The 9253-nt window shown below is 41.7% G+C and overlaps 1 pseudogene across 1 annotated transcript; it reads right to left on the bottom strand.

The window, feature by feature from the left end:
- Positions 1-4059: 4059 nt before the first annotated feature.
- Positions 4060-4734, bottom strand: LOC101584562 (annotated as a pseudogene). Its single transcript, XR_001117170.2, has one exon. The product of XR_001117170.2 is annotated as a centrin-2 pseudogene (transcript).
- Positions 4735-9253: the final 4519 nt, after the last annotated feature.

A 9253-nucleotide genomic window follows, 5' to 3' on the forward strand; every position in this document is an offset into this window, starting at 1 on the left:
TGCTTGACTGGCAATGTCAGAAATTGTTGACCTGAGTCCCCTACAGCTCAACATAACAGCATGGCTTTACTTCTTCTATTTTGTTTTTATACTTTTCTGCTGGATGGTTAAGACCAAGGTCAAGCAGGACCTATGCAACAAGAATTGTAGCTTTTGGGTCTTATTCTGTTTTTTTCAACATTGCCTGATTCCACTTTTATGAAGTATCATAAGTAGTCTGATTTATAAGAATCTAAAGCAGTAGTGGTAGCATGAGATTGAAGGGAGGGAGGTAAGAGTTGGTATTTGATGGGTATACAGTTTCAATTGAGGAAGATAAAGTTCTGGAGATCTGTTGTGCATCACTGTAATATAAAATGGTCAATTTTAGTATGATTTAAGGAGCTTTTGTTTGTTTACCATGGGGGGAGTGAGGGGGCAAGGATGGGAGAGAGAGAGAGAGAGAGAGAGAGAGAGAGAGAGAGAGAGAGAGAAACTACCCAAGAAGGCTGTGTCAGGCCCAAGGATCACATAAGGTTAAACACTGGCAGTCCTATGAGGCAAGGATCTTGGGTCCCTAACAGAACCCCAGGGAAGGGCTCATTTCATCAAGGTGGGAGGATACACTTGTCTAAGCTCCTGGACCTAAGATTCTTCTTAGGGTCCCCTGGAACATGTAGGACTCTCCTTAGGGAAGCCCCTCTGTGGCAACTATTGAGAGGAGGAAGTACTTCATGTTCACATTGTTTCCAGAAGTTTCAGGCAGCCATAGGAACATCCCTTTCTCACATCCATGGCAGTCCTGGTGAGCCCACTGACTAGGGTACTTTGGTGACTGTTATTTTTAGATATGATTGGTGCCCACCTGTCTTACAAATCTTAAAAGCAAGACCCAAAAAGGTACTGCTATTTCCAAATAGCTCCACTGTGTCCCAGAACAAAGCCCAAGAATATTTGTAGGTCTACAAAAATATCTAGCATACAAAACATGGAAAGATTATAGTGTCTGACATCCAAATGAAAATTACAAGACCAACAAAGGATCAGGGAAATATACTAATGAGAAGAAAAATCAACTGAAACTGACCCCAAAAACAGATGTTAAAACTGGCAGACAAGAGTATCAACACACTTGTTACAGCTCAAATACATATGTTCAGAAGTCAAGGAGACATGGATAATAGAAAGAGGTCCAAATAAAATTCTAAATATGAAAGTTGTAATATTTGAAGTGGAAAATACTTGGATAGGATATGGCAGATTGAGTATTGTAGAAGAAAAGATCAGACAACTGGATGTTATTGAAACTATGCAAAATTAAACATAGGGTTTTTTTTTGTGTGTTTGTTTGTATTTTTAGGGAAGGGTCTACAGGGTCTCACTACTAGACTGAACTCGTAGTATTTTTCCTGTTTACAGCCTCCCAAGTGCTGGGATTACAGGTGCGTGCCACCACACCCGGTCTCAGTCACCCTCTCTGCATGCCCTGGGGGCAGAATAGGCATGTCAGGCCTGGAGATCAGACCCCCGGCCCCTGTACCTGCTTGAAGGTGCTTTAATCAGCTGAGGTATTTGGCCGGCTCTAGGGATTTTTTTAAAAAATAAACATAGCATCAGTGAGCTTTGGGACAACTTTAAGATGTCTAATATATGTGTAATTATAGGACCACAAGAAGGAGAAGCAGGAAAAATATTTGAATAAATAATGGACAAACATTTCCCAAATTTAATAAAAATTGTACTCTTACAGGCTGAAAAATCTTAATGAGCCCCAAGCCCAAGAAACTTAAAGTATACTGACACAGCATAAATTTATCACAAATCCTACCCAAAATATATATTCTAAAACACACCTTAGGAGCCAGGTGTGGTGGTACATGCCTAGAAGCCTTGCACTCTGGAAAGCTGAGGCAGGAAGTTCTTAAATTCAAGCCCAAACTGGGTAATTTAGCAGCTCGAGACCCTGTCTTGGATAGGTTAGGAGAGGACAGGACAGGACAGGGTAGGGGTAGGGGTAGGGCAGGGCGGGGCAGGGCAGGGTAGAGCACGACAGGGTATGGGTAGGGGTAGAGGTATGGGTAGGGGAAGCGTAGGGTAGGATAGGGCAGGGCAGGGCAGGGCAGGGCAAGACGGGATAGGGTAGGGTAGGTAGGCCACTTGAAGAAAAGGCCTGGGGCCTGAGGAGAGTCTGATGTGCCTTTACTAGCTCAGCAGCACTGGGAGCAATACTGAGAAAAAAAAATCCCACTCCTTTGTTATATAGAAGATCACACAAAGCCAGCAAATTGCAGAAAAGTTATATAATAGATTGCTCGTTTACATGTCCACTGTGCATGTGCAGGCTACATAACATGCTTACTCGCTTGTGAGCCAAAGGTTGGGTGAAAAGCCAGAACCCTGACATCTTGGGAATCAGACAACTAGAATTTCTTTTTCTTTCTTTCATTTTATGTATTTAGTATAGGGTCAACAGAGTCTACGAGGCTTCACTGCACAGATTGGACACGTAGTGATCCTCCTGTTTTCAGCCTTCCAAGCACTGGGATTACAGGTGCGTGCCACAACGCCCAGTCTCAATTGCCATCTCAGTGTGCCCCCGGGGGCAAGGCCGGCACTGATCGAACCTGGCCACTGTGCTCTGCCTAAGCAGGCGCTTTAGTCCACTGAGCTATCTGGCTGGCCCCAGACAACTAGAACTTCATATCTATCTCACAGTTATACTGTGATTAGGATTGGGATTGAGGGGGAAGAAGACTATAGAGCTAAAATGCCATTCTCATTATATCCTATCAAGGGTATGTGACATCACTGTTCCTGTTTTCAATTATTCTGGAGTCTGCATCCATAATTCTGTTTGGTGGCCACATGTCAGGACGTAGAGAGACTCAGGTCTCTCACCTGAGGTCGAAAGGAAATCAGATATGCCTATTTTGTTTCCCTACAGTGCATTGGCCTCTGAACTGAGCAGTTTACAAGAATTCTCATTTTGTCCTCACGCAATCCCACAAAGGAGAAGACTGAAGATCAGGGAGATGAAAAGGAATTTCTGCAAGGTTGACCACCAAAACATGTTATTATACCTACCATCTCTCTCACCTGCGGGCAAAGGGAGGCAGTTCATCATTAAGAGTGTGTTCATGAGCCAGGTGCCCCTGTAATCCCAGTGCTCTAAGAGGGTGAGGCAGAAGGATTTTGAATTGAAGCCCAGTTTAGGTGACTTAGTGACTTAAGCCTTTTCTCAAAATTAAAAATAAAACAAAGCTGAGAATGTAGCTCAGAGCTCTCTGAGTGGTCGCCAGTGTGCCAGGTGGTCAGCGGCGAGAGTGGAGGGGGGTAGTAGGGAGGTTCTGGTCACTGAAGGGATCTGTCCAAAAGTAACATGAGACCCTAGTAGGTCTGCCAGAGCCAGAAGCTCCTAAGGACAGCATCTAGTTGTGAGAAATAGCTCAGAGCAGTGTGCAAGGCAGTGGCAACTTCGCCAGAATCAGCTCAGTTCTGCAAGCTGCCTCTGTCTGAAGGCGATGCCCTGTTAATAGGCAGGAAGATGCCTAAGGCCTGAGGATTAAAAACAGAGCCCTGGAGGCCAGGGAGATGGCTCAGTGGAATAAGCGCTTCCCTGGCAAGCGCAAGGGCCTGAGTTCAATCCCTGGTTCCACAAAACAAACAAAAAACAAACAGAGCCTAGGGATCAGAAGCCACTTGTGTTACTCATCTCAGCATCTCCGCTGTCCCTTCAAACACCCTTACGCCATTTGTTTGTTGCCTACTTTCTCTTCCAAAATGACTTTATTGAGGCAAATCATGTAATTTACTCTTTTTTTTTCCAGACCGAGAAATGTTTTATTTTTAAGAGGAAACAAACAGCATTAACACACATCCAAAAGCCAGCACAAGGGTTCACTGGGTTTTGCAAGAGAACACGGCCCTCGGGCAGCAGGTGAGCAGGGGAACCACTGACGGAGGACCGCAGCTGGTGCTGACCCCACCAGACCCCGAAACGACAGGCAGGGGACGCTGAGGCCCTTCCCCCTACTCCGATGTGCTCTCATTCTGCTGTCAAGAATAAAAGTAATCGGCAGATCATTTTACAAAGAACTTTTTTATATCGAAAAACACTTTCAGAAGTCCAAATCAGATTCAAGGCCACGGCTGATGTTCTACAGGGCAATGGGGAGCTGGAATTGAGAGGACAGCGGGCACTACTCTAGTCACATGCGCTTGCAGCAGGAGACATGACACGGGTCTCAATAGAGGCTGGTCTTTTTCATGATGCGCAGGAACTCCTGCTCGTTGACCTCGCCATCTCCATCTCGGTCGGCTTCATCAATCATCTCCTGCAGCTCCTCATCGGTCAGGTTCTCGCCCAGCTCCTTGGCCACGCGCTTCAGATTTCTGAACGATATTGTCCCGGTCTCATCATCATCGAAGAGCTTGAAAGCTTTCAGGATTTCTTCCTTGGTATCTTTCTCAGACATTTTCTGAGTCATCACGGTCAGAAAGTCGCTGAAGTTCATTTTGCCTGTCCCCTCCTTGTCAATTTCGCTGATCATTTTCTGGATTTCTTCTTTCCTGGGCTCAAAGCCCAGCGCTCTCATTGCCACCTTTAGTTCCTTTACATCGATGGTCCCAGTCCCATCTGCATCAAACAGATCAAAAGCTTCTCGGATTTCCTGTTTCTGCTCTTCAGTCAGCTCTGGCTTAGGACTCATCCTTTTTCTGGGAGCACTTGACACCATGTTTGCCTTTTTAAAATTGGAGGCCGTGGCAGCCGGACTCCTAATTTACTCTTTTTCAGTATATACTTCCATGTTTTAGGAAATGTATCAAGTTATGCAACCATTGCGACCAATCAATTTAAGGGCTCTTCATCAGAACAATATGATCACTCAGGCACATCCAGTGTTACTTCCCCATACCTCTTCACCTCTACCCGCCCAATCCACTCCCTGGGCAAGCACCTCTGCCTATAGATGTTCTGGGTATTTCATTTAAATGGAATGGTCCAATACACGATATCTTACGTCTGGCTTCTTTCACTGGAACATATGTTTTTGAGGTTTATCCTTTGAAATGTGTATTCATAATTTATTCCTTGCTATTGCTGATTAGCACCCCATTGTAAGGATATATTATGTCTTGTTTATCCATTCATTTGTTTATAAGTATTTCCTTTGTATTCAGGTGGGGTTTCTTTGGCGGTATCAAGGATTGAACTCAGGACCTTGCACTTGCCAGGCAAGCGCTTATTCTGCTGAGTTATCTCCCAGGCCGCTGTATTCAGTTTTTGACTATTAGGACTACTAATAACTTACTAATCCTAGTCAAAACATTCATATGCATCTCTTGTCTATGAATACGTTTTTTCTCTTGTTCTATTTTCTCTTAAGCTTCAGGGGGTTTTTCTAATATTTTTCACAGCGCTAGAGATTGGACCAAGGCTCTTGTATATGTTAGCCAAGCACTCTACCACTGAGCTCCACCTCCACCCATTTTTATTTATTTTTTATTTGAAACAGGATCTCTCTAAGTTGCTGTTACCCAGATTCAAACTTTGGATCCTGCCTGCTGCCTCAGACTTCTGAGTAGCTGGGATTACAGCTGTGTACTACCCCACCCAGCATCCAAGTGTTTTAATGGGCTTAGTCTATACTTTGTAATTTGAAGATGATCTTTCCTTTCTTCAGCTTCTCCACCGGCTCTCTATTGTCCTATGGATAAAACTCAAACCTCTCGGTGTGACCAGAGAAGGTGGCTTTCATGTACTCAACTTTATCTTTTGGAAATCTTTTGAAAAAGAATTACCTCACAGAATGAAGATACATTAAGGTAAAGAAATCTAGGGAAAAATGTTTCTCAGGTAATGTTCTAGTGTTATTTATTGCCAGTCACTCATGTTAGATAATCTGAATGAATAGTAAAACATTCTTGATTTGCTATAGTAACTATATGACCTTTTCGGATAGTACCCAGTTCATAGTAGCCTAAGATTAAATATTTAATTTGAATAAATTCTTGTGGGCAGCAGCAGGCACTGATGGGAGTGCTGTAAAAAGACTGGCATATAGTTTTCTTGTATAATTATGGTCACAGAAAACCTAGAATAGAATTAATGAGAATTACAATGTGGATTTCATTGGCTTAATGGTTGCCTAAGCCTTCAACCAAAGCATGGGAAATAGAATTATGTACTGTCATTGCTATTATGTGCAGGAAATAACAGGCAGGGACACTTCACATCTGCTGCCACTTTAAAGATCAAATTCTATGCTTTGCTAAAGGAGCTACTGCAAAAAATGTGGAGTCTTCAGCCTAGTCACTTGTTTCACAACTAGTAATCCAAAATAAGATAGGTTCCTTGGCTCTCAACATATTCCCCTATTTTGTTTTGTTTTGTCAGAGATGGGGATTCCATTGTAGTTAGAGATGCTGTATTTGAAGAAGTCTTTAAAGGACCTTTTCCGACCTGATGCCAGTGTAAAGATTGTAGGTACTTGAATTCAGCAAAATAACCTAATAGAGTTCAATTGTCCATAATAGTAGTGAGTTATCAGCACAACTAAGAAAAAGAAATATATATATACACAAGATAGGATAGATATAAGCTACTTTCTCTTAGTTCACTGAGAAGAAAGGTTTGTACTAATATTGTTTAGACAAAATATAATGTCTGCACCCTGTCCTCTGGATAACTACTATGAAGATAACAATATGCAATGTGTTAATTATTGTAACTGCCCTACTAACCTGTTTTGAAACTGTTTCATTGCTATTTTATCTTTTTTCTCATTAAAATGAATAAAAAATCCTAAGTTTTAGTAATAAAAGTAATCATATTTGTCAAAAAAAAGATGCATAGTAGGGAACAGATAGGCCTTTTGCAAGTGGGAATGGTAGGGAAGAAGGGAGGGGAGAGGAAGGGGTCTAAAAAGAATTAAGATATATTATGTTACATGTACCAATTCCCCATGATAAATGCAATCATTATGTCCTGCAAATATGTAGTAATAAAAATAAAAATTTAGGGGCCGGGGAGATGGCTCAGTGGAATAAGCGCTTCCCTGGCAAGTGCAAGGGCCTGAGTTCAATCCCTGGTTCCGCCAAAAAAAAAAAAAGAAAGAAAAATAAAAATTTAAGCAAATAGTGGTTTAGAGAAACATCTAAGCCTTCTGGCAGTACCTGATGAGTCTTTTCTGATGCTTCCTGAATATCATTTGGTTATTTATTCTCGGGTTTCCCTCTGGAGCTCTCGTTTTCTCTTTAGGGCTTCTAATTTCCAGAATTAATTATGTATTTGTTGGAAACTTTACCTAAAAATTCATTTTAGTTTTCCTAAGGATTGTTGTAAGAGAAAGACAACTAGCCATTAGAAAAATTAGCAATGGATAAGAACAAGCACTTTACAGATGGCAAAAACATACTGTCCAATAAACTGATTACAAATGCTCCTCAATCTCATTTGTAATCAAGAAATATTAACAGTGATATACACATGCACAGAAACATTGAAAAAATTAGTGGGGTTTAGCATAACTCGTGTTAGATAAAAGTTGCCAGCTGTGCTGCTTACCCTCTTGGGCAGGATGATCATGTCCCACAGGTGTGTGTCTGGTTTTTTGTTTGTTTGTTTGTTTTGGAACCAGGGATTGAACTCAGAGCCTTGCTCTTGCCAGGCAAGTGCTTATTTTACTTGGCCATCTCCCTGGCCCCTGTTGTTGTCCCACAGGTGTGTGTCTGCACCCTCTCTGGCTTCTCCATGGCCCCGCCTTCTTGGCTTTGCACAGGCGCTTCAGCAACAAGTGTTGCTTTGCCGTCGGCCTTGGTCAGGCTGCTGTCTTATGAACTGCTACTTCAGGGGCCCAAGTACACGTCCAGCAGCTGGTCCACTCCACACCATGGTAGGTGAACTTGCCCAACATGTGCGGCTGCTTCTGCTCATCTTGCTGTCTCCTTGAAAAGACCTAAAATTATTCTTGATACGAATGCAGGGTTCTTTATTTGTGAAGCAGAGATCTTCCAGCCTGTGACTTGATTTTTTGTAGTTCCCTTCTAGCATTTCTTTTCAGGGAAAAAATTAAATTTTTATTTGTTCAGTTTGTCAGACTTTTCCTGTATAGTGTGCATTTTTGTAGCTTCAGGAAAATCCTCTCCGGCCCTAGAGATATGTACAGTCAATTCTTACTAGTCAATCCTATGTTTGCAAATTTGCTTACTCACTAAAATTTATTTGTAATCCAGAGTCAATATATGCAATGTGGCCCTGTGCAAAGGTGTTACATATCTTCCTAGCTGAGGTCAAACAAGGTGGCACGGTGGTCGTGTTTCAACTCTCAGACTGTAGACAAATGTCTTTCTGAAAATAAAGCTAATGCCATGTTTTTCGCATTCCTGCTGGTGGTTTTGCTGTTTAAAATGGTTTCCAAGCAGACTGTGGAAGTGCTGCCTGGTGTTCTTAATTACAAGAAGGCTTCGAGATGGCTTACAGAAAAAGAATGTGTTAAATAAGATTAATTTAGGCACATGTGATAGTGCTGCTGGCCATAAGTTCAGGGTTAATGAATCACCGATATGCAATAAATGAGATTTCCTTCAACAGAAGCACACTTAAAACAAGGTATGTATTGATCACTTGACAAAAATGTGACTGTATTTCCCTAAGGAGCAATGTTTCAGCTCTGGCTAATTCAGTCTTCACGAAGAGTTCATATAACATAACTACTGTGAATAATCAACTGTCTATATTCTCCAGTCTTTTTTTTTTGTTCGTTTTTTTTTTGGGGGGGGGGCTTTGGAAGAGTATTTAACTCTTTTCATCCACTGGAAACTATTTTAGGGTATTTGGGAGCAACATTTCCAAGTCATTTTAATGGCACCTCTGTCTTAAAGTATGCTCCCACATACATATGAGTCTCTCTTTTAGCCAAATTTTTTTAAATCATCCATTAGTATCTTTGTCTATTTTCTCACAAATACCTCAGGTATTAAATACTACAGGTTTATAATGGTCTTATTATGTGGTAGTATGAGCCCGTCCCCCAGTTGGGCATCTTTATTCTTCAGAATTTCTTTGGCCCGTTAGGTCTTTGTACACATTTTAGGATCAGCCTGTCAAGTCCGTGAAATCCTCCATTCAAGTTTGGTGAGAATTGCATTAAGATTATAAGTTAACCTGGAGAAAGTTGCTGTCATGCTTTATTCAATCTTTGCATCTATGAACGTGGCACATTTTTTCTAAAGTACTCAGTCTTTGAGTGAGGGATTTGTTACTCTTGTAATC

This window comes from Octodon degus, unplaced genomic scaffold (assembly GCF_000260255.1).
Source record: "Octodon degus isolate 3935 unplaced genomic scaffold, OctDeg1.0 scaffold00069, whole genome shotgun sequence".
In the NCBI taxonomy this organism is placed as follows: domain Eukaryota; kingdom Metazoa; phylum Chordata; class Mammalia; order Rodentia; family Octodontidae; genus Octodon; species Octodon degus.